Source organism: Arvicola amphibius, chromosome 8, assembly GCF_903992535.2.
Source record: "Arvicola amphibius chromosome 8, mArvAmp1.2, whole genome shotgun sequence".
In the NCBI taxonomy this organism is placed as follows: domain Eukaryota; kingdom Metazoa; phylum Chordata; class Mammalia; order Rodentia; family Cricetidae; genus Arvicola; species Arvicola amphibius.
In genome coordinates this window covers 39,347,926-39,375,049 of record NC_052054.1, presented here as the reverse complement: position 1 = coordinate 39,375,049, position 27,124 = coordinate 39,347,926, and the positions used below count along the sequence as shown (strand labels likewise).

Genomic DNA, 27,124 nt, shown 5'->3' with positions numbered 1-27,124 from the left:
TCTGGGTCTGGGTTACCTCACATAAAATGATGTTTTCTAGGTCCATCCATTAGCCTGAAAAATTCAAGGTGTCATTATTTTTTTTCTGCTGTGTAGTACTCCATTGTGTAAATGTACCACATTTCCCTTATCCATTCTTCAGTCGAGTGGCATTTAGGTTGTTTCCAGGTTCTGGCTATGACAAACAATGCTGCTCTGAACATAGTTGAGCACATGTCCTTGTGGCACGATGGAGCGTCCTATGGGTATAAACCCAAAAGTGGAAAGATCTCCCATGCTCTTAGGTAGGTAGAATTAACATAGCAAAAATAGCAATTTTACCAAAAGCAATATACAGATTCAGTGCAATGCCCATCAAAGTCCTTCACAGACCTCGAAAGAATTGTACACAACTTCACATAGAAAAGCAAACAAACAAACAAACAAACAAAAAACAGGATAGCCAAAACAATCCTGTATAATAAAAGAACTTTTAGAGCCATCACAATCCCTGACTTCAAACTCTACTACAGAGCTACAGTACTGAAAGCAGCCTGGTATTGGCATAAAAACAGACAGGAGTACCAATGGAACCCAATCAAAGACCCGGATATTAATCCACACACCTTCGAACACCTGATTTTTGACAAAGAAACAAAAAATATCAAATGGAAAAAAGAAAGCATATTTAACGAATGGTGGTGGCATAACTTGATGACATATTTTAAAGGTTGTTCTCACCAGGGTTTTATATTAAAGAAAGTCAGAGCTGAATCTTTTTTAGGGGAAGTTGTTTAGGGACTCATTTAAACTAATAAATAAGGAATTTTTTAAAGATCTTTGGATGCTAAGATATGTTGGCCTTTTTTCACCATCAATAATGGTCATGTATTTCCAAAGAGGAAAAGAAAACAAAATTATCACTATCACCATGCTTTATGCCCTCTGCAGAGCCTCAATACAGAAGCAGGTATACTGTACTGGTGATGTTAAAATCATAGAGAGTGATTATGAAAATAATTTGTAGAACTTATTTTAAACCAAATTTTCATGGGAAAGTAAAATTTTAAAAAGAAATTTCAAAATAGCACACTTTAAATCCTTAAATTTTTATCTGTGTTAAAAAGCAGGGTGTCAAGTCCCTTCGCAAGACTAATTAAGCTGGCTGAATTATAAAGTCTTTCAAATGAGACTTATAATAAGCATTTAGACCTTTAGCTATAGACATTACTGTAAATAATGGGTTATTCCCACATTCTCTGTGGGTCTAATTGAAACTGATTGTGATTTGTACTTAGAAGAGTTCACTCCAAATGGTTTTTCTCTTAGCCCTGAAAACATTTGATCCCAAACTGTGCAATAAAGTTTCTTTTTAGTTCAATAAATATACAATGTCTAAAATGTTCAGTTTCTTCTAATACCCAGATGCTTTTTAAAATAAAAAGTCACGTCTCTTGTATCTTCACACTCGTGTGTGTGTGTGTGTGTGTGTGTGTGTTGTGGATTACTTGTTCATACCATGAATTTTCTGGGAAAACAGTTCTCTCTAATTCTATACTTAAGCACAAGCAAAAAGAAAGTGCCAGATGTCAGTGTCATCACCAGAAATAATTCCATTGTGTGTACATTCCCATGTACCCCGTATCTATGATATGACAGCTCATGCAGTTAAAATGTATATGTGGTATGTGATAAAGTGGTTTCATATGCCAGATCATATATTTATAGACCCTTTGATAATAATGTTGGTGATCAGGAATACTTTTAGCAAATGGAGTATGCAAATGTCAACAAACAACAAATCCTGAATTATAACTTCACTATAAGGTGTTTCTTTTCGAGCATATTTCTCAAGTTTTGATTAATTTTTGCCAACACCTTTTCCATATGTCCTACTCATAAAAGAGTAAGAGATAAAGAAAATGTGTTTAACATTGTGTAACTGCAATGCATTTTATTAATCATACCCAATAATGTGGAAACAGGTTCACAAAATAAAAAATGAAGATTATAATTCAAATATAATCGGAAGAATAATAGAAGTTACAGATCTCATATTTCAGCTCTAAAATTATTTCATCACACCATTTTTATCAGGACAACAGATTGACTGAATTAGTCTGTGTTTCTCACTATACAAAGCAATACATATAGTAGAAAAAAGGAGACTAAGTAAATATGAATACGAAGATAAACTGTGAACAGGAATGCAGATGACGTGTGCAATTGGAAGTTTATAAAACCTACTTTAAGAATCTTTGCAAGAGCAGAGCTGGTAATCACATGGGAATCTTGATCTTTCATATTCAAGAAAACTGAAATTGTACTTATTAGAAAAAAGTTTATGTGTATTGAAGTTAACAAATATGTGATTTAAGGCAATAGAATAGATGAGGTGTTTATATAAGTCAACTACAGTTAGGTAGTGAACCATCTTCTTAATATTTTATGACTACTGGCCATGATCTTTTTTTAAATTTTGAATTAGTTTTCTTCTTTGTTTTATTTATTTTTAAAATAAGAAAACAAACTATCTTTTTTAATTTACCACCAATCCCAGTTCCCACTCCCTCCCTTCCTCCCATTACCTCCACCTACACCCCCACTCCACCCCCCAACTTTACTCCTCAGAGAAGGTAAGGCACACTGCTTTGGAGAGGGTCTAAGACCCATCCTACTATATCTAGGCTGAGCAAGGTATTCATCCAAAGAGAATGGGTTCCAAAGAGCCAGTACAAGCAGTAGGGATAAATCCTGAAGATGCTGCCAGTGGCCCTGCAGTATGCCCCAGCCATACAACTGTCACCCACATACAGAGGGTCTCGTTTGGTCCCATGCTGGCTCCTTCTTTGTCCGTTCTTGGGTTGGTGAGCTCCTATTAGCTCAGGTAAACTCTTTCCGTGGGTGTCCCAATCATGGTTTTGATTTCTTTTCTAATCTCACCTTCCTACTATCCAACTGGACTTTGGGAGCTCAGCCCAGTGCTCTGCTGTGGGTCTCTAATGTCAGGTTTCTTGCTAGCCCCATAATGGCTCTCTCAATAAAAATATCTCTTTCCTTGTTCTCATCTCTGTCCTTCCTCCGAATGGAACTAGTCATTAAAACTAACGTAGGTGTAATGGTATATACCTTTCTGGAAACTGAGATCGCAGAACTAGGAGTTGGAGGCCAGTCTGAAAGATATAGCAAAATACTGTTCAACAGTGAATAGATAACAATTTACAAACAATCTACAGCACAGACCCATGAAATCATCATTTAGTGTAGGCTTTTACAATTTTAAGCCAGAATCAACAAAGAATATGTCAACAAAGACTAGGGCCACTTGGTCCAAATTCATGCCCCCAACTCCCTGAGCCACCGTTCTCCTTTGCTTTCTTTATTTTAGAAAAGGATTGGTTTGTATATGTTCTGAAAGAATCAAGTCATGGTGAAATTTAAATGAAAATATTCAACAATTGAGTGAATCCTCAGAAAAATTACAAAATATTTTCATTATGCAAACATTATAGATGTCTATGAAGCCACAGTATGAAAGTCTTGCATAATGTGGTGTCTGAACTCAGGAATCAGGATATTGAATGGAGATCATTTACATTGGTAATAGCTAAATTCCTTTTATCTATGGTATTTTCAGTCTGTTTTACTAAGCCAATTTCAGTTCAACCACCGCGGAGTGCCTGAACTTATATTTCAAAGCAGACACCAAATAAAATCTTTTATCATATTTCTGTTTATGAAGTACAAATGGGCCTACACTCACTCAAGAACAAGTCAACCCAAAAAACATGGAATGTGTGTGACTGGTTAAAAAAAAAATAGCTTTTGGATGATCCACGGTGACAAATTGAGTCCTAAATTACACCCTACTATATCAGAAGCCCAGTTTGATTGGAGTTTTATCTCCATCCCTCAGCCAGGATTTCTGGCTTCCTACTTCGCTATGGAGGTACAAGATAAACTATTAATATCTGTTCAGAACACCTTAGGTGATCATAACGAAAAGGATTTTGTTAAGAAACTTAAACAAAACTCATTTTGTAAATTTTTACTAGTTATATAGACTTGGGAATTTAGTTTCTGGTTTCATATTTTAGTTTTCTTTATTTTTAAGAGTTAAGATTTGAAAGTAACAATTTTGCAACATAAAATAATCTAAAGAAGTCTTCGGAGATGAAAGATTACATACATAAGTGCACATGCATGCATAAATAAATGTAGAAGGATACATTTGTGAAAACATAAAAATAAGAATACCTGAGTATGTAGATGTGTCAGTGCACACACAACTATGTATGCCAGAGAGAGTAATACATAGAACTTGGCTCTGCAACCTTGAGTTGCCATCACTCTGTTTCTAGATATTTCCTACCTGCACTAATGTTTCTCAAAGAAGAGGCTCAAAACCAGTGACTCATTCCTTGGGACTTTGGTAGAAAGGCAACTATCATGCTTCACCTCTGGCTGACTGAGTCGGTAGCCCTATACTTAGCAAACCATTCCAGAAATTTCTACATTTGTAGACTTTGAGGACCATCCCTCTACATCACATTTAACTCTCCATTACAGCAAAGATCATAGCTATAAATCAAGTTAATTAGCCATGAGATGAAAAGAGGTAATGATATCATAACTATTTAAAATTAAAGATAATCATAATAAAAGTATTTTATCATAAATATATAACATGGAAATCCCCAAGGCCTAGCTTATTTCACTACTGTCATTGAATCCTATAGTTCCAACTCCTTAAATTCACAGGCTTTGATGAGACACTACACTTAAAACAATTTACTTGTAGATGTCCTATAAAGGCGTACTTAGTATCAGACTTGTCCTAACTTCAACCTTAATCTACCATTTGCCACTTTATCAAAATGGATATACTCTGGCTGGTGAGATAACTAAGTAGATAAAGGCACTTACTGTCAAGTCTGATGAACTTCTTTTATCCTCGGGACCCACGGGGCCAATGAGAAAACCAATTTCCACAAGTTGTCCTATATAGACACTGTACCCAGGCTCAGACACACACACACACACACACTGTGTGTGTGTGTGTGTGTGTGTGTGTGTGTGTTAAGAACACTTGTTGCTCTTGCAGAGGATTTGCAAAATCCAAAACCCACACGAGTTTACTGACAACCACCTGTAACTCCAGTTCCAAGGCATCCAAGTCTCTTATCTGGATCCTCTGAACATCAGGCATATACTTCGTGCAACAGCAAGTAACAGGGTAATTGTTCCACTCTTCTTCATGGAGTTAACAAGTTTACTCAGCATCATTTATTGAATTAATTGTTCCGTTTATACCCTTGGCTATCTGTGAAACCTATGGTTTACTTCTGGGCTGCCTATTGTATTCCATTAGTCATAGGAATTCATGTATACCTGTATATTGATTATAATCATTTGTATTATATTCTAACATTAGGTGAATCTTTGAGTAGTGCTTTATATTTTGTTTCTACTGAGTTGTTGTCCATAATGACTACATCCAAGCAATACTTCCTGATTATATTCTCTTCTCAGATTATCACTTGTCTTATGATTTCTATGTGTTTCTGTTTTTCCTCTCATTTAGTCTATCCCTACCTTTCAGGAGTTGGACATTCAATGGCCAATAACTTGCCTCCCTTTTTGTAGAGTAAACACTGGGGCTAAGCCATACTTTTGACTTGACACCAGGGTTCTTTTTCTATGATCGGGTCCACCAAGGAAAACAGATAGTTGGAGTGAGATCTAAAAGACTCTCAGAAATATAGTTCCCAGAAATTTCAGTGACTCTACATCAGAGAGATGTGAATTTCCTTCATTGAGCTGAGTGAAATTTTGAAGTATACTCACTGTTTCTGATCCCCTCTCGTGTATAAAAGCTGATTGTAATGATCAATCAAATTTAACATTTGATTCATAAATTTTTGTTGGCTATTATATAGAATGTAAAAATGTTACATTTATGACTATGGTCCAAAGTTTTCATATATGGATATTTTCATCCTGAAAACACAAATGATTTTTTACAGTGCAAGTGTTACATCTCTTCTCCCAGCCTTTTGAAATGTATAAGTCATCCTACGATCCAACCAACACAACACCAGAATCTCTTGCTCCCTTCTGCTCTCAGTCTCTCTACCAGCCTCTTAGAGTCCACATATGTGTGAAATCATATGTCATTTTCCATGGCCTAGTTTCTTTTGGTTGTTCCTCTCTGTATTCCTTCCTTTACTTCCTTCTTATCGCCTTTCATCCCTGCACTGAATCCTTTCTTCCCACATGTATTGTCTAAAATTTGTGGCTTCCTGGGTTTTATTTTACTGTTATTAGTAACCTTCCATTAAAGAATTTGAGATCATATTTTTTGGAGAAAGTGAAAAGGAAGAAAATGCTTATTTCATCATCTGCCTTATTTCGCCAATATCCCTGTCTCCATCTTGCCCTCCACTGACCACACTGGGAGGCCTCACTGAATGACCTTTAAGCCAATCAATCACTTGTTTTGATTATAATCTAACACTTGTTTTTCTTTTTGTTTGATATGTATTCCTTCAAAGAGTTTATTGTAGACAATTATGGTAACAAAATGTAAGCTAATAGAGTAATTTATGAATATTTGCTTATTATTTTTGTTTTATGTATTTGTGAGTGTCTACACATATGTATTCGTACCATGTGCTTGATTAGTGCCCAGAGAAGCCAGAAAAGTGTCAGATTCCATGGACCTGAACTTACGGGAGTTGTAAGTACTCTGGTGTGGGTTTGGTTTTCAAGAGCAACAACTGTTCTTAACTGCTGAATATGCATGTGCAGCATGCACCCACCAACACACACACACACACGCACACACACACACATGCATACATGCACATGCTGGAGCAATGCTTGTGTGTGGATGTCAGAGTCAGAGGACAGCTTATGGAAGTTGGTACTCTTGTTGCACCATGTGGTTCTTGAGGACCTGATCACGTTATCAGGTTTGACAGTAAGTGCCTTTACCTGCTGAGCCATCACACCAGCTAAATTATATCCATTTTGATAAATTGATAAACATTAGATTAAGTGTGATGTCTGGACAAGACTGACATTAAGAACAAATTTATAGGACATTATCAAATTTTAAAAGTATTCTCTTATCGTAACCTGTGCATTTAAGGAGTTGATGCTATAAATGAGGTGAATTATAGATACTGTCTATCAAAATTAGCTTGAACATTGTTGTTCTGTTTATCTAGAAGTGTTTGAAGTTCACACACAGAGCCTCAAAATACCTTTCTGTTGTTTCCTGAGGTTCTGTCACACTGGGTCATTACTCAGGATGCTGATAATTTTCTTGTTTACCAAGTACCTTTGACACATGAAAAATAGACTTCAAATTAAAAAAATGTGTGTCTTTGAACCTACTAGAACATCATTTATTCTGAGTGTGGAAGATGAGTCATGTGGTCCAAGAAAGATTCAGTCCAGAAAATTTCTGAAGTGTGAAAGCATTCACAACCCCTAAATTTTAGTCATTTAATTTATTATGAGCTTGAATATGCTAATCTTCTCAGGTCCTGCTGCACTTGACAATCCACGAGGACCATACGTTGATCAGTTGTCGTGCTTATTTTCCACCGTCTGCATCAGTAATTGTTAGTAATGAAATATGTGGTTTTATAAAAGAGAAGTAGAGTATTCTAGTTCAGAAATCATTCTCTTCCTATTTATGTGTTTCCCATTTAGAAGCAAATAAAATGTTGCTCTTCTGGAGTTTTGGATTAGTAGGGATCTCAAAGAAAGTGCATTTCAAGAGCACTAGCTCACAAAGAGTGTACTTAAACAAATCACGGAGGAAAATCAGCTTTTGTCCCTCAGTCTAGTATGCATCCCTCATGTTAACTGTGCTCCCTTTATGCTTTTGCACTTCTTTTGTTACACTACAGAAAACACAAGGTCACATGATTGGTTTTCCCGCCTTCTGAGAATTACTCAGAGGGATGACTTTATATGCTTGGAGTTGATGACACTATCAGGAATTTTCCTCATATACATTTCCCACCATGTGCTCTCCATTGCTTGAATTGGGAGCAAGGTGTGACTAATGCAGCAGGCAGCAAAGGCATTATTTCATGAGTGTCCCTGTATGAGTCATAGAAGTCACAACACTGTATTTACAGCAATAATAAGACAAGGAAAAATGGCATCCTAAAATTTAACGAGGTGGTTTAATCTAAATGTACAGTGTTAGCTGTGTCAACCTACTGGCCATTGCAAGCAACACATTTTTAACAACTTTGTGCAATGGGGCTGTTAATTACTATAATTAAACTAAGCCATAACCTTATCCAAGCAATATAGGGTATTTACACTGTGTTTGTGTAATCATACCTGCTTAGAATATAAGCAAGGGTGAAAAAAATCAAGTAGCATAACCAACCATGCTATTTGCAATTTTTGCCAGAAGACAATATTTATCATCTACCCATTTTCCAGCTATGTCTATCATAATTTCATTGGTTTGAAAAATCACCATTAAATATACATTATCTTTAACTGGTTTGCAAACTTGAAAGTACATAGTGAGGGTTGTTGTTGGTTTCTGACTGCTCAGCCCCATAATAATCACACAGAAACTGTATTAATTAAACCACTGCTTGGCCCATTACCTCCTATCTTCTTATTGACTAACTCTTACATATTCATTTAACCCATCTCTATTAATCTGTGTATCACCATGTGGCAGTGGTTAGCACAAAGTTTCTGTGTCCTTCTCCAGTGGGGCTACATGGCTTCGAGGCTCTGCCTCCTTTCTCCCAGCATTTTGTTCAGTTTTCCCTGCCTAGCTCTGTTCCCCTATAGCTTGCTATAGGCCAAAAGCAGTTCCTTCATTAACCAATGATATTCACAGCAAACAGCGGGTAATCCTACATCAGAAGGTGATAGTTTGCACCCACTAAACATAGCTATATGCCTTTACATTGATTGTCAGTCTCAGTTAAAGATGATGGATTAAGGGAAATAGAGTGTTAGCTTGATTTATTGATGTAGTAAGGATTTTAAGACGGGAAACTGTGAATCATGAAAGCAACACAAAAGAGCTCTTCTCTGCTTATTATTCTTTTCTGGTCTCCATAAACTGTGAGTTGTGATTATAGTTTTGTATGGATTTTTCATTGGGTATTTGTTAGTTCCCATGGTCTAATGGCAATTGTTGGAAAGAGGTACTTCCTTATAAAGTAGAAAAAGAAATGAGTCTCTTGATACTCTTTATTCCCCCTCCAATTTGAAATATCTGAGAGTATACATAATGTATTTTAACCCATATTGTTTTCAGGCCTGACTTCATTTGATACTGAAATTCTTGGAATTAGAAAATATAATTTATTATAAAACTATATTAATTGTCTAGTATATTACATTATATCAAAGAAATGACCCATAAAGAACTAATGAAAGAATAAAAATAAAGAGGATATATTGTTTACTAGTACTTTGGTTTTTAAACTCTCAGCTTTACCTGTGCACTTCTGAAATCTTTAAATTCCCTAATGGGTATTAAAAGAACAGGTGGTGAGAGTTGAGCAGATGATTTCATAAGATTTGTTGCTTCTTCAGCAACTACTCTCAGTTATAAGCAAATTCCAAATTTATAATTGTATCAACTTTATGCTGTTTTCCTGTTTCATCACTGCTGTCTGTAAGGTTTCAAAGTTTTGATGATCTTGATGACCAAACCACCATGACATTCATAATGCTGTAATATAGTTATGGCAATGATACATTTTGTGTTCTCCTCTTTCTCATTGAGTGATGCTGAGGGCATATAGGCTAAATCTAATATGACATCACTGCCATACTTCATCCTTTAACTACAAGATGGAATACAGTCATATAAGAACTTGAAGTCACAAATCCAATAACAGAGGACTGAATGTATGTGCATAGGATTATGAGGTTCCTGTTGTTGTTGTTGTTGTTGTTGTTGTTCTTAATAATCCTGTCTATACTGAACCTAAGTCCTACTTATATGAGCTCTGTTGCTTATCCCAGGCTACACTCCGACCTTCTCCAGCAGAATTTCAAATGCACCCCTGCTGATCATAAAAAAGCAAATTCAGTATTTGTGTCAGTCAAGTTCCTTGAAGTTTTCTAAACAAAACAAGCTCATCCTCTGTAGAATACAAATTAAGATGTCAGTGTCATTAATTAAACGAAGCAAGAGCAAATGAATAATTTCTAAATGGAAGCACTTCCATGTGTCAAGGGGTTACAGATTTCCTCCAAAAATAGGAGCAAAGACCACTCACTGTATGTTTGTTCTTTTAGCAATCCTTGTTCACTGCTCAAGCTTGCCTTCTTGTCATGTGACTAGTTGATGATTTAAGATGTGAGGAAAGAAAAGCTGAGCTTCAACACAAATAACCAATGGGTAGAGTAGAGATATGTCAGTTTGGCCACGAATGCCCTCCATGGCAAAAATACCAAGTAGTAATACTGTTAATTTGACTCAAGCAAATGTAAATGAATCTGAATGCACAGTTTATTTTTTCCTGTCATTGGATGTGTCAAACAGAAAGCTAATTAGTTTGACGATCTCTTTGGAATATCATCTCCTTTATAATCCCTGAGCATGGAAAATGACAGTGTTTTGTAAAAAAAGAGCACAGTTCAATGCCATTAGTTAAAAACATAATTGTTCTTATATTTATTTTCCTGTAAATGAGGGCAAAGGGCTAAAGCCCATGATTCTGGACTGCTGTATTGTTCAAGAGAGACAATGTTTGCTAAATTCTGCAGATCTTAGCTAACATTTAGCCAAACAGCAAGGCAGGGAGAGACTTTCCAGAAATACCTCACTTTTTAAAAAGGAAACAACTATTTTCTATCATTTTCATTAGCCACATATTAAGTCATGATACATAATTTCTTTGCTTGAAAAGTTTTAGCTGCCGGATCTCTGTGAGTTCAAGGCCACAATGATCTACAGAGCGAGTTTCAGGACAGCTGGGCTGTTACACAGAGAAACCCTGTCTCAAAATACAAAACTACAAAAACAAAACAAAAACAAAAACAAAAAAATCTTTGGTTGCAGTATTTGCATTATTACATTTTTTTCTTCAAATTTATCTTGAGAGAAAATATACTTTTAGAAAAGTATGAGATGTGGTGCTGTATACCAAACATTAATTCTAAGCTAAATTTATTATCCATTCAATTGTTAAAATACTTCATAAATCAATTGAATGGTTGTGTTCATCATATACATAAGAAAAGGCCCACATGCTAAGTGAATGCTGGGTAAGAGACTCTATCACGTTCATGTGACTCTGGAACAAGAGCTGCTGGATAATGTGCTGTGTGGAGGTCCCGACATATAGGGCTGGATCCTGATTCAGGTGTCAAGTCAGTCACTGATTTCAATGCCTTTATTGAATGGTATGAGAAAGAAACTGTCTTTCTTGTCCTGCCTTTGAGCACAAACTTCCTTAAGAGCATTTAAAGTTGATAAAGATCCTTAAGCAGATGCAGTGATCCACAGCCAAGCTCCTGGAGTTCGGTTGAAGAGAGGGAGGAGCAATTGTATGAGCAAGGAAGGTCAAGAACCTGATGGGGAAATCTGCAGAGAGAGCCGACCTGAACTCCTCTGTTCTCACAAACTCTGCACTCACAGCTAAGGAGCCTGCACAGAAAGATCCTAGGCCTTCTCTAGGGAGTCTGCATAGAATAGCCCTAGGTGACAGTTCTGTGGCTTGGTCTGTTTGTGCATCCCCTAGCAGTGGGATCAGGATCTGGTGTGTGTATGAGCTGACTTTTTGGAACGTATTTCCCATTGCAAGATGCCTCGTCCAGCCTTGATACAGATAGAGGAGCTTGGTACCCCCCCTCAACTTTATATGTTTTGTTGACTCCTAAGGGAGACCTGCCTCTTTCTGAATGGAGAAGAAGTACTTTTGGCAGGGAGGGGTGGAGATGGGAGATGGGGGAGGGAACAGAAAGAGAGGAGGGAAGGTAAACTGTGGTTGGTATGTACAATAAATACAAAATTAACTTAATAAGTTTTGATAATTTTTTGTCGTATCTCCAGAGCTAGTCAGTAGCCAGAAGAAATAACCATACCTGGGAGTGATTTATATATCAGGTGTGATTTCACAGGTCTGTAATCCCAACACTCCACGTGTGAGGCAGTGGTTACACTTTCTGGAGCTCAAGGTCCTTCTGGGTTATATACAAGTTTCAGGTGGACCTGCAGTAAATTAGACCCTGTCTCAAAAAAAAAAAAAAAAAGAAAAGAAAAGAAAAGAAAAGAAAAGAAAAAATGTGAGCAACTTATACATGGACTGTAAAAAATGGATAACAATATTAAAAATTCTTAAATTTGTAAATTACTAGCCAAATTGATATAATGTGACAGATAAGGGACCCAATTCCAAGTTTAGCAACAAAGTATGATATTCAAGAAGAATTGAATATTTAAGTTATTGAATTCAGATAGCTTAAAATGTTATTTTAGAGAAAATGAGTGAACTCAGCATAAGAATATGCTGACATTTGTCTGAGGATTTCCTTTAGGGACTGGAATAAATTTACAGCAGCTCTTGAAGGCCAATGAAGCAAAGAGCCCTGAGGTCTGGGGACCATGGAAGCCAATGACAGTGATGAATTTACAAAGAATGAGATTTTCTTCAGTAGAGAGTGAAGAGATAGGAACATTTACTAGTTATTATTCTTACATATATATTAATATATATACATATATATACATGAAGAGAGAGTACAACTAATTTCAATACATTTATGTTTTTGATCTTCATTTGGTACTGTGCAATAGTAGGTATCTTTAAGTTGATTTGTTTGATTCCTTAGAGTAGAAGTCAGAGTTTTGAGGACCGAGGAGATACTTCCTAATCAATAGCATGTTTCTTAATGATTTTGGCTTGATGCTTTCTTTTGGTCACATAGATTTGAGGCAAATTTATCATGTAATGTTCATTGGTATTCATGGTATGTTGTCTGTACAACCACAACCCATGCATTGCTTAATATATAGTAGTTCATTTAAAACTCTTGCAACATTTTAAGGAATATAATTTTAAATATGTAAATATATGTTAAATGTAATTAGAAATTTTATTAAGATACATGCAAATGAGGATGAATGCTGAGGATGTCTCTTGTCCATTCTTGAAACACCACAGCAGTCAAGAGAATCTTTTACTAAAGATTGGCTGGCTTAGGTATGACTCCTGTCCCAACCATGCATGAGTAAAATGAGCTTAGGAAAGACACTAGCCTCTGTCAGTCTATGTCTTCATCATCAAAATAGAATTAATACAGGATTCACTAATAGAGTTGCTATGCTAAGTATATTAGAAAATTAAATATAAAGCATCCTCATTAAATATCATCTAATACCATTTCTGGTGAAAAATTTCAATAAGAATGGAATGCAGCAAACACTATTTGATTACAGTGAGATTTTATTAATGTATAATGAGATGAGCCAGAAATATGCAAAAATATTTAACTTGGATGTAGTGCTTAGAACATACCAGGATTTCAGATGTGTACATATTAGTGAGTTTGACAACTTTAACCTATAGAAATGTGTGATAGTTATCTCAGCTTTATAAGAAGGACAATAATGAAAAATACATTTGAGCATTATCTCTTTGGGGAAATACCCTGTGGATTCAAAGTAATATAAATTGTTGAAACGAGGTCTCACTGTGAACATCCAAATGATATTAGATGTGCTTGCATGTAATTGACCAATAATGAAAGAAAACGTGTCTTCCAGACTCAGCCTGCTACATAACATCAACTAATTCTACACTTAAGAGCTCATTGTCAGTTGGAGCTATCTTTTCCTCATACTCTTGGGAATCCTTTGAGCATTACATATAATAATATTTAATAATAGTTTATATTATTAATAAGGAAAATTTGATATTACTGAGTTCTTATAGAAATATTATCCCCTATACTTCATAGTCCTATTTATTTTTATGAATATTTTTTCGTTTATAATTACACTGTTTTCTTCCTGCCCATCCCTCCTTCCAACAACTCCCCTATACTTGCCTCTCAATCCCTTTCAAATTCATGGCTTCTTTTTCTTAACTTTTATTGATACATATATACACATAAGTATATAAACACAACCTGCCAAGTCTGCTTAATGTTGCCTGTATGTATATGATTTCAGGACTAGCCAGTTAGTATTGGATAGTCAGTTATGGGATTCATTCCTAGGGAAGATTAATCTGCCCTCTCTCACCTCTCCTTTGTTGTTAGTAATTGCGTGTATAGGCTTGACATCCTGTGTGGTTTCTCTCTTCCGTAGCAGAATGTCTGTTGGTGTTGTCATTTTCCAGGTCTTGTTTAAGCATCAGTACTGTTGAGCTATCATAGGTGAGGTTTTTTTATAGGAGTCACAGTCACAAGCTCATGGCAGATTTCCTAGTCCCGTGGCTCAGACAATCTTGTTACTCCAGCTTCTATGCCCTACTACTGAAACTGTGTCGTAGATGTATCCACTGAGGTTAGGAACCACTTGTTCTCTGCCTTTTGACCAGTTTGGTTTTCTGTAATGGCCTCTAATTGTTTCAAAAGGAACCTTCCCTGATTAGGGGTGAGAGCTACATTTATCAGGTAAAGTTGGAGCCATAGGTCTGGAGCAAGACAGGTGAGGAGACGGAGACAGGAGCAATTGGTGTGAAGGCATCTTCTTTTTACTCTGTAAACTCCATTAACAAGTCTGTTCACTTTTCTTGAAAGATCTTTGTTTCTTATGCTTGGCAATTGAAAAACCCACACCCCCAAAACCCACAACCAGTGGCTGTTATGGTCCCTTGTCCTCGGGAACCAAACCAAGAGTCCTCTCTGAGACTAGATTGAAAACCATATACAAAAGATATCATTTCTTACTAAAAATATTTTTGTTATTGGCATTGTTAGTGTTGTTTTTATTGAAGGAATAACATGATTTTGCATTCCATGTTTACATTTCTTCAGCTAATGAATAAATATTAAAGTTAACAAAGAGAAAAGTAATATAACCACATAAATATTTTGAGGGAATTTTTTTCTTACTAACAACATAAAAATATTATATTTTTGTTTTAAATATTACTCTACATTAACAATTGAACCCATACTCAATAGTCATTGTTTAACTTTATACTTTATGATAATATTATAATAAATGCCTAATTATCAATAAGTGACTAGAAAGGAGCATGCAACCAAAATGTATAATGACTAATTTGGGTGTGCTAAGTAAACACTAAATGGTTTTCAGTGATTCTGTATCCAGATGACAACAGTTTGGAAGAAAATCAAATTATTTCATTGATTGAATAAGAAATTTCTTAGAGCTGAGGCTTCTCTTTCTGTTTCTGTCTTAATTAATACCTTCAGTTATTGCAGAAGTCATCTTAGGTTTTTAGAAATCATTTTATATTAATTGAAGGTACGACTATTTTACATATACATATATATGTATATATATATACACATAGGTATATATACACATGTGTGTGTATATACATACACATACCTCTTGAATCACAGTCAACAGTGAGAGAGAAACAAGCATTTCATTTCTTTTCCTCTTAGATCTCTTAGAACAATGTGTCTGACAATGTAACTGACCTAATGATCGTGCTGAAATCCAGGTTCCTACTGAGCCATTGTGACCCTGTGTTTTCAAGTAGCTCCAGGGTGATTCCAAGGCTACTGTTCTACAGATAGCACATCTAGAATCCAGATCAGTGCTGAGCAGCTTAACTTCTGTAATCCCAGACTTAGTTTATACATTTTTTCTTTTTAAGAAAAGAATTCCTGAAAATCCTAGGAGGGAAGGATGACAGAATCACTGTGACCTGCTTGCTGGCATAGACTTTAATGCTAGGCTGTCGGCTTCAGCCTGTGAGAATTCACCTCTCACTTCTTAGGCTTTCTAGCAAAGGTAAAGAGTCCTAAGTCATGAAAGACCTACATGGTGACAATTTAACACATTTACTTTTTGCTGTGGGTTTATCAGACTTGGTGAAATTTTTGGCTACCAAGTTAGTGAATTTGGCACAATGGACAGACACTTTGCAATGACAGGAAAGGAAGATGGTTAGTGGCAGTTTGACAAGTCTCTCTGCATGAAAACAAATTAAGATGTCTTGACAGTTCTGAAGAAGCTGTTCTTTTGGCATTTTCTTTCTTCCAATATTCTCTGAACTTAATTTCTCATAAAGCTATACTTACTGTCCAGAAATTTCCTTAGCATTCAAGTCACACTTCAGTGTGGTCATCTGTGAATCACCTGAAGAGGGTCTATTCTGGTGAAAAGTCTTGTACAGTGTTCCAGCTATGTGACTTCTGTAGTGGCATTTCAACTGTATTCTAATAAATAAAAATTGCCTGAAGATCTGAGAGTAAAACAGTCCCACTGGCCAGCCTTACAGACCAGATTATGGCAACACACACCTTTAACCCCAGTAGCCACAATGATAAACACCTTTAATCCCAGTAGCCTCTCTAGTTGCCATAGAAATCAGGTGGTGCATGCCTTTAATCACAGTCCTAGAGAGGAGTATAAGACAGGGCGAGACAGCTCTCAGACACAGTCTCATTCTGAGATTCCTGGTGGCAGGATCGCCCTTTCAGAATGAGGTCAGCCAAGTACTTTTACACCTCCAATCTTATTTTGTCCTGTCTTCTTGCCAACTAAAATACTGCAGATAACCATTTCTAACTCATTGACACAATGAACAGTAATTAAATTCCTTCTATAGGAAGGCTAGCAGAGACACCAAGGAAGATATTTTGATTAATGGCGTGTTATGTACTCAGAGAAGAGAGATAAGATCACTTTTCTATTGCTATGATAAAACAACATATCCAAGGCAACTTATAGAAGAAATGGTTTATTTATATGGTTCTGGAGGAATAAGAGTCTGTCATGGCAGGGAATAGGCAGGCATGGTGGCTGGAGCAACATGCTAAGAGCTCACACCTTGAATAACAAGAAGGAAGTAAAGAGAACAAATTATAATTAGGGAGATGCTTTATGCTCTTCAAGTGATGTATTCAGGGATGTGCTTACTCTAGAAAGGTCATATCTTCTAAACCTACCCAAAAAGCACTACCTACTGGGGACCAAGTATTAAAACCTCTGAGCCTATGGGGGAACATTCTCATGCAAACCAGCAGAGCATGCCTGTAGATTACATGTTAGTAAGGGATAAGTGCTTTAGTACATTACAGATCACATGAGAGGACAATTTCATCAGGCACTAAATGACTGCCAGACCGGAGCAATGCTTGGTCATGTGGATGGAATCCATAACAATGCATCATGAAACTGGGGAATAAAGGAAACTGCTTGGGAACTAGAAAGTATTTATTTTTGTTTTAGTTATTGTTGATTCTTATTGTGCTTTAATTCTGAAAGAATTTAGGTTGACACTTTAGAGCAGTGGTTCCCAACCTTCCTAATACTGTTCTTTAATACAGTTCCTCATGTTGTGGTGACCCGCTGGCCCTAAAATTATTTTTGTTGGTGCTTCATAACTGTAATTTTGCTACTGTTATGAACCATAATATAAATATCTGATATTCAAGATATCTGATATGCAACTTCGGTGAAAGGATCCTTCAACCCCATAGGGGTCACAACCCATAGGCTGAAAACTGCTAATGTAGAGTGAGGAATCATGCAAACAGAGAACATGATATCTAGAAAACAAAGCACAAGAGTGATGTACTAGTTAAGAGCCTGGCAGCAGAAACCCATGACAAACATGAAAGAACAGCACTGGAACAGAGTGTGGGAATGGGACCTGCTATGAATATGTGTGTTCCTGCAGGACAGGAGCTGGCAGATTTTGCTATAAAATAAAAATTAAAATAATTGTGTTATACTTGGAAGAAAAGAGTTGACATCCCTAAACATCTTCTTTATAGTTGAGTAAAACGATATATTGAGAGATGAGCTGATGGGTCAGGTATCAGGAACACAGTGAGTGTTATTGCTGAAACCTAGGATCCGGGCTCCCAGGGCTGCTCTCAGCACAATGACATCATCTTCTTATGGGGCCTGAAAGGCTCCTTCTCATGCTAAGGATCTTAGAAGAAGGGAGGCAGACTCATCCCGTATCCCATGGACATGATAGCAAAGGCAACAGGAGACTCATTTTTACTTGAAATAGCCATAAAAAATAATTCCACGCTTAACTTTTTTGTTTTAAAGATTTTTTTCTAAAACAACTGAATTTTGAGCAAAATTTTGATATAATTTTAATTTCATAAGCATTCAAACTTGTTTCTACCCATGCTTCAGGTGCGCCTTTTCCTTGTAAGATATATGACTTACCACAGAAAAGTATCTATGTGCAAATTGTATTTGGCTAGCCATCATATTTAATTTTTTCATAAACTGTGTTATTGCCTCCTAGCCACTTTCTGCATCACAATTGTTTGAAGCAGATAATATATCACCATAGCTTTTCACAGCTAAGAAGAGGATTTTAATGAAAATGCCACTTTTAATACTAAATCTCAATAATATGTAGTCATGTTTGTTCCACTTGAGATATTAGTGTCTGGCATTTTTTTCCTCTAGAAATCAGTAAAACCAGATGAAAGGAATTTTGTTTGAAATGTGATGTCGTAGTTGTTGGAAGCATAAGGTTTGTTAGACAGGACATACAGTGCTTATGAAGTCAAACTTTTAGTAGTCATTATGTGTTAACTGCACATCTTGTGCTCTTCTATTCATATCAAGCCCCCCAAAATAGCACAAATCAAATTAGCAATTAAATATAGAAGGTTTTAGTTAATATGTTTCTGGTTTTTGAAAGTCTACTGCTTTATATTTGTTGCTAAAATAAAGAATTAGAGCTCAGTAGAAAGAATTAAGAATATCTGTTGTATAAAGACAGCGTCACTCTATTGAGGAAAAGAAAACCTCCCTGAAGTTCCATATCTGACTTCCTAAAAATGTGCATTCATAAAACCTCTCCCTCACCTCTAGAAAATTCGACTATCAATTATTTAGGAAGGCAGATATGTGCAAGTTTAAAAAAGATAGTGATATGCTATTATATTATTTAAGCCAAAAATCAAGAAATCAAGAAAATATGAAATACAGGAAAGTTACAAGAATTATTTATCCACTCAAACTGCATGGAGTACATGCTGTGCCGGGTGGAATGGAATGAGACACTGAGCTGTGAAGACTGGCAGCCAGTATGTATAGAGGAACTCACAGTCAAGCAAGGAGATTAGATTAGCTTCTCAGTCTAGAGCCTCAGTGCTCAGAAAGGTCCTTGACTATTCATTAAGCAAAGGGGTTAGGAGGAAATTATGGGGCGGACACAGACCTGTAGGCAGCAGAAGCAGCCTCTACAAAGTACCCATCTCAGTGAGTAGGCTTTATTTGTTTTACCTAATGCTGTCCTGTCACCAGATGGCATGCAGCAGTCCCTTCACAGTGACTCCCTGAGATTTTAGTTGATACTTGAATAATAGCATGGAATTAGTAGTGGTTTTGCTGCTGCTGTTAAATTTCCCAGACATAGTAGTTCAAAATGTTTGTCAGTCGTAATTTCTGCCATATATGATGGAAGCCACCGCCGGTAGACATGTTGTGCTGCATTCTCATCAAACCAAACCATCTAACTGAGAGAGATAGAAACATTTAAAAGAAGCAACACCAGAGAAGTATGCATCTACTTCTCTTAAAGTCACACCTCACATGGAAGCAGGGTCATTTTGAATTGAGAGCTTTTATAGTACCCTGTCATAATGCCCAAAGGAGGAGAGCATTTGAATGTGATGCAAGCATATGTAGAACTGGTAATAATTATGCTTATGCCAGAAAATTCCAAACTTGCACAAGGATAAAACTTAACATCTTTGGCTACTTGGAATAATATTTTCATTACGTATACAATACTTTTCAATTGTTTTATTATTCACTTTTGGTCAGTGGTATGCATGGAAATAAAATTGTATATTTGACAAGCAAGAGAAAGTGTTTAGGATATTTATGGCCATTTGTTCCTTTGTGAAAGTACATCAAAAGCATCATAATTTGAAGGAACTGTGAAGTGAGTTCAGCAGATTTTTACATCTGCTACCACCTGTCATACAGTCTTCTGATAAAAAAGGAACACATGAGGTTTTGCACATGCTATCCCCACTACTGTGAGTTAATGTTCAGTTTCCCTATTATGAACAAAAATATTATTTTTATTACAGTCACTCGCCACCTCTGGTTCATACACTCTTCCCCTCTTTCACAATGATTGCAGAGCCTATCATGGAACTGATGGCAAATGTTAGTTAGAGAGAGAGAGAGAGAGAGAGAGAGAGAGAGAGAGAGAGAGAGAGAGAGAGAGAGAGGGAGGGAGGAAGGAAGGGAGAGAGGGAGAGAGGGAGAGAGGGAGAGAAAGAGAGAGAGAGAATTTTCTCTAAGGGTATAATCTAAGAGTATAACCAACCCCTGGTAAATTGATCACTCTCTAGTAAAAGGCGACACATACAAGAACGTTTGGACAGTACAAGCTGGCCTTAAAGGGTTAAAAACAACTAAAATACAGAGTCGAGTGGGTAGAAAAGAGGAGGCAGATCTGGGAAGAGTTGGGGAAGAGGAAGTATGCAATTCAAATATGATCAAAAAATGCATGAAACTCTCAAAGAACTAATTAAAACATGAAAAAAACCTGTGGTTTTGTAAGGTAATTAAAAACAAAAAATTTAAATGAAGAGTTTCGTACTATATGGTTATCCCATATGCATATATAACAATGGTCTCAGAAAGCACACGCTATTACATGAAAATTCCAGTGCCATGGGTTGGCTACCTCCCTGGAGGCACTGGCCAAAGAGGCCTTTAGGGTCATCAAAAAAATACAGTCAATTAGAACTGTTCTTGGTTGCCCACCAAAACTAGATGTTAAGAGTCTTTTGTCAAACACCACACATTTTACTCGCAGAACACAGACAAACCAAGCTGAAACGAAGCTGGGAGCTCTGCTCACTCACAGTTAATTCTCACAGTACCAGAAGGTGCAATACCATTTTCTGCTGTGGACGTTGTGTCTGCTAACTTCTGTCGTGAGTCCGCACTCACTCCTCCAATAACTACAAATAGATATTAAAACAAAATAAGACAAACACAATCTCTGAAAAAATAATAAATTGAAAGATAAGATCAACAAACACAAAATAAGTCAAGACAGTATACTACGCTGGATTACGTGGCACTGGGTTCAATAACTGGCGAAGAAGCAATGGGAATGGGGATTTTAAGGTAATCAGGCAGGGGTGAAATAGAAAAGTTGAATATGAGTCTAAAAGCCTGTTATAGCTACAATAAGCATAGATACTGACACAGAAAAGTTACTAAAAGCAGAAGAGAACTCTGTGGAGGAGCAGTGGGAGACACAGGGCAATAAAATCAAAGGAGTGTAATGATAAAAGCTGTGCTTTGGGTGGGCAACTTGGAAAGGTGAGGTCAGCAGGTGGGAACTGCTTTCTATGGAGTCAGACAAGCCTGAAAGCAGGCCTTGCAAATGCCCAGGCCTCCAGGGAGCTGCAGCAGTGCAAAGTAGAACGCAGTGCTCCTAAGCCACCATTGTTCAGCCCCCTCCATCTCCATCACCTACAGTAAACCCCGGCTAGTTCTTGAAGCTAAGACAGTTTTCCCATTCATCAGATGCAATGTGAACATTACCTATGCTCAGAAGCCACTCAAGTTTTAGGGTGCATGAAACCCTCTTAGGATAGTTCTTGGAATCTTATTAGTGGTTGGGCATTGTTAGCTGTGTCCAATTAGAAAGGAAATACCTCTAAGGCTACATCTTAATTAATTTCCTTTTGTCATGTTGATACTTCTGACAAAAGCAACTCATGAGAGAAAAGGTTTTTTTTTTTTTTTTTTTTTTTTGGTTGCTTGGTTTGATTTGGATTGATTTGGTTTGGTTTTTCTCAGCCTTGTATTGGCATAAAAACAGACAGGAGGACCAATGGAACCGAATCGAAGAACTGGATATTAATCTACACACCTACAAATACCTGATTTTTGACAAAGAAGCAAAAAATATAAAATGGAAAAAAGATAGCATATTTAACAAATGGTGCTGGAATACCTAGATATCAACATGTAGAAGAAAAAAATAGACCCATAATCTATCACCATACACAAAACCCAAGTCCACATGGATCAAAGACCTCAACATAAAGCCAGCCACATTGGACCTTATAGAAGAGAAAGTGGAAAGTACACTTGAACGTATTGGCACAGGAGACCACTTCCTAAATTTAACCCCAGTAGCATAGACACTGAGATAAACAATTAATAAATGGGACCTCATGAAACTAAAAAGCTTCTGTAAAGCAAAGAACATGGTCAACAAGACAAAATGACAGCCAACAGAATGGGAAATGATCTTCACCAACCCCACATCAGACAGAGGTCTGATCTCCAAAATATACAAAAAACTCAAGAAATTGTTCATCTGATTCACAGTTTAAGGGTATAATCCATCGCGATGAGAAGGGAAAATAATAGGAACTTGATGCAGCTGTTCACACTGCATTCCAAATCAGGAAGCAGAATGTGAGCAGCATTCACCCCTCTGTCAGCATCTGTACAGTGCAGTTAACGACCCCACCCACATGAAGAATTGTTCTTCCCTTCTAGATTGGCCTAATCAATATAATCCCTTGCAGGCATGCCAAAGGTTAAATTATCTTTCATGGATCACCAAGAGACTTGTTTCCTAGGGGATTGTAGATCTTTTCCAGTTGACAATGGACTCTAACCATCGAAAGGGCCCAGCAAAGCTGATTCTCTCATCTACTGTAGTATGGTGGTAGTTAATTGAGCATGCAGTTGCCCCAAGCTGCACCTGTTATTGCTAGCTACCTCCTTACAGTTTCCATTCAGTCAGTTTTCTGCAAATCATTTTCCATACCTCCGTACAACAAATCAAGTCCAACTTTCTGACTCAGAATCCACACCCCAAGTGTGCCTTGACCCACCTGCACCACCATGGAGCTTTCATCCTCTATTCTTTTTCTCATAGTTAGTACTCTTAAAATCACACACACACACACACACACACACACACACACGCGTGCGCGCACGCACACACAAACACACACGCATGCATGCACACGCATGTACAAGCACACACACACACACACACCTCTGCAGCAGAGTGAATTTGGAGAAATTGTGGCCTACTTGAATGCTAGAGTTTGGTAGTAGTAGAAAAAGGTAATGAAGTTGAAAGGATTGGCAGAATATGTGACAGATATGAACACACCAAGAGGCGGTTGAAAGACAGCAGCAAACATAGAAGATGTCATCTTTTAGTTTGGATTGCCTTGATAACCCTGAAAGTAAAACATGTGGTATTCTGGGCTATTTCAGGTTTACATGTTTTATCCTTAGGTTAAATTCCCCTTTAAAATATAATTATTGTGAATTCAAACATCAAGAGACTATATGGTGAAAATTGTCTCTGTCACCTCTTGAGCATCTTATAAGCATTCACCATCAATTTCGTAGGAACTTTTCAAGTACTCGGCATATTATTGAGAGAGAAATGAATATGTAAGTCCCCATCTGTACTTGTTTTGCAGTTGTACTTCCCAGCAGTTCTTGCACAGATTAACTCCAAGATTATTGTAAAAATTCACAAGTTCAGCAAGAATATTAATGAATTACTTTTTGCTTTCAGTCTTAGATGCTTGCATAAGATATAAGATGATAATACTATTAATATTTTTCAGAAGTTTTCTTTCCAATTTTGTTAATAATCCACAATCTGGCTACTCATCTGAAATGTTCCTTGGATCACAAACTTGAGTGTTCTATACAGTGGGCCTATTTAAAGACAGTGTTCTCTTATAGCAATCTGTCTATGTGCTGGGTTTCCGTAGTTGCTATGGATCTCAACCCTTTCTTTGTTAGACTCTACTTAACAATGTGTGCTTCTTTGTTTTTCCACATGAATTTTAGAATGACTTTGCTTAGAATAGAAAAAGTTGCATGCTATTAGAATAGTCTTAAATTTATAGATTAATGTTGATGCTCTCTATTTTTTATGATTAATAATCTTTCTATGCAAAACAAAGCAAAGACATATCTTTCTATTTTTCAACCACTCAAAGTATTTACATATAGATGCTGCAAATTTTCAGATACTTTTATTTATACCAATTTTAATGAGGCATTTAATCCATTATAATTTTCAATTAATGATTGTTCAAAACACTGAATTTTAATCCTGACCAAAAAAGCAATTAGTCCAATCCAGTCTAAGCAGTAAAAGTACAGAGATCCAGGTCAAGTCTACTGACATCATATAGCCATCTCCTGAAATACTCTCCCAGATACAGTATAAAGATATCTCATGGACATGATCTGATTACTTGGTCATTGCTCAACTTTAATTGAGACAAATCACCACAAAACATGATTGACTTACACAACACTGAGCCACACAAGATGTTTTACAAAACAGTGATTCAGCTTGTTTATGACATCCAATAGAGAATAAAAAGAAAACATTATATAAGAAGAAATATACTAATTTCTAAATATCCTTGTGTAGCACTTTATACCAAACAGAAGTATCTTTCTTTCCTTTATAAATTAGTATTTATTAAGTAAACAGATATGCACCAAATATCTGCTATGTGCCAGGTACTGACCTATGTGATAAAGACTCGAAAATAATCTGAATGGCCTATTAACAACAAACAATCAAAATCATTAGTAATGGTAGTCTTTGACATTAACTAAGGGCATCTGTAAATTTTTTCAAGGTCACAACACACACATCCCAATTGAAATTTGACACTATTAATGAGAAGATAGTATTCTTTGATTTACTGTTTAGATCTGATTGGGGAACAGACTTACTAATTGCATATTAACTTGATGAGATTGGTAAATAGTGATTTTTATCCAGTAGAACTGTAAATAAAGTTATTTATAAAAGAATTATAGATATTTGTAGTGCAATTCCACTATATAACATTAACCTATATTATATTTAACTTATTATGTTTATTTGCCGCTTAGGTGTGATATGGGAATATGTATGTTAACAAATGTTAACTTCCACTTAAGTGTACATATGTTTATATGTATGTGCTGGCATGTGTGTGTTTTGGTATGTGTGTCCAGACATAAAAAATAAGTCAAAAACCTGCCACCACCATTGTTCTCCATTCTCTTTTGAGTGAACTTTACCATTCTGCTTACTCAAACATTAGTCAACAAAACAAACCCTCACTGTGTACTCATTATACTTTTATGTTACAAGTAACATTTTAACTTCATTAAAATTACTCATTGATAACATGCATAAAGTACCATTTATTTTTCTTTTCTTGGGTAGATTGATTTCTCCTGCTTTTGTTGAGAGAATAACAACAGTTTATATGAAGAAATTTGTCTTTAAATTTTGTATTAATGTGATTATAAAACACTTTAAAATTTTTTCACTACTTTTTGAATATAAACAGTCAAAGAATAACTCATCAACAGTTTTCTAACATTATTTTCCAACAATAAATTCTGAACAAGAATATTTTATATTATTTTGGCTCAATCATATAGCCACTTTTCTTAATTTTTTCTTATTTATTTATTTATTTATTTATTATGTATACAGTATTCTGCCTGCATGTGTCCCTACAGTCCAAAATATGGCACTACATCTCATTACAGGTGGTTGTGAGCCACCATACAGTTGCTGGGAATTGAACTAAGAACCTCTGGAGGAGAGTCAAAAGAGAGAGCCATCTCTCCAGTCCCATAGCCATTTTTCAAGTTATCAATTATGCCTCCTATGATGAGAATAGATAATTATAAACTGAATTGAAAGTATTAGTAGGCATTGTATATAGCAAATATAAGTGTATATATGCTGTACTGTATGTCAATTGTTTTGTACTTGAAGTAACATCAAAAAATACCTGCACAAGTTCAACCCAGACAGACTCCCAGCACCAAGAAGAGAGTCCCATCATCCCTAACCAAAGAGTTATTTTTATTTGGTAACTTCTGGAACAGGTAACATCAACTCTCTTCAACGGAGTGACACTGAGTATATTAACCCATACTAGGGCATGTTCCTGAGTTCCAGAGTAGTTGGCCAACACAAAATAAACACCATGTTGTTGTTGTTGTTTGGTTGTTTGTCTGGTTGGTTGGTTTGGGGTTGGGGGGTTTATTTTTTAAAAAAAGAAAAGGTAGTTGGCTAAGTAGGAGGGAGAATCTAGATCAAGTGTTTTCAACCTGTGGGTGGCAACCCTTGTTTATAATTCATCACAGAAGTAAAATTACAGTTATGAATTAGCAATGAACTAATTTCATGGTTGGGGGTTACCACAACTTGAGGAACTGTATTCAAGAGACACAGCATTAGGAAGGTTGAGAATCACTGATCAAGAAGGAGTTGGGGGAAATGGAACGAATATGATCAAAATATCATTTCTTAAGAAAAAAAGAGACAAAGGTTGGAAAGACAATTGCTCCAAACTACTCCAAGATGAGTAATCTAGGAATCTGAGTTTAGGAATTAGGAAGCATGAAGTAAGTGATGTCTTCAACTCAGAGAAGTAAAGCAGCGACTAGGGCAACCTTGCCTTAGCTGTGTCCATGTACGTTCTGTGTGGGACATTCCACTGTACTGTGAGCTATTGCTAAAGGGCTGTTTACCAGAGCTGCGGATAATAACACATTGGCCAGTGAAATGGGCAAGAAACTTTTATAAATCCATCTGTAAATCGCGCCATTACATATCAGAGTGAAATCTACAGATGTGATTAGATTGAAACGCAAAGTGAACGAGACCAACGGATTCTAAAATATCCGTCAGCGAGATAAAAACTGAACGGAACGCCATTTCCTTTCTGAGGTAAAATAAATTCTTATGTTTATGTTTTATATTCAGTGAGGGTAGTGTAAAAGACTCAGCATTCTTTCACTTCCCTAATATACCCTTGAAGTTCAAGTGGCTTTTGACCCTCCTTGCTGTGGAGAGCTCTGGGGAGCTCGTGTAATCAATTCAGGGTATTTAAATGAAAATATGTTAAAGCCAAGTGGGAAAAGGACATCCAAATGCATGCAATGTGCAACCTC

General features: G+C 36.4%; 1 protein-coding gene across 1 annotated transcript in view; it reads left to right on the top strand.

The window, feature by feature from the left end:
* Positions 1-27,124, top strand: part of Nkain2 (sodium/potassium transporting ATPase interacting 2) — a 588,739-nt gene that overhangs the window by 215,802 nt on the left and 345,813 nt on the right. The gene's annotated exons all lie outside the window — the stretch shown is intronic.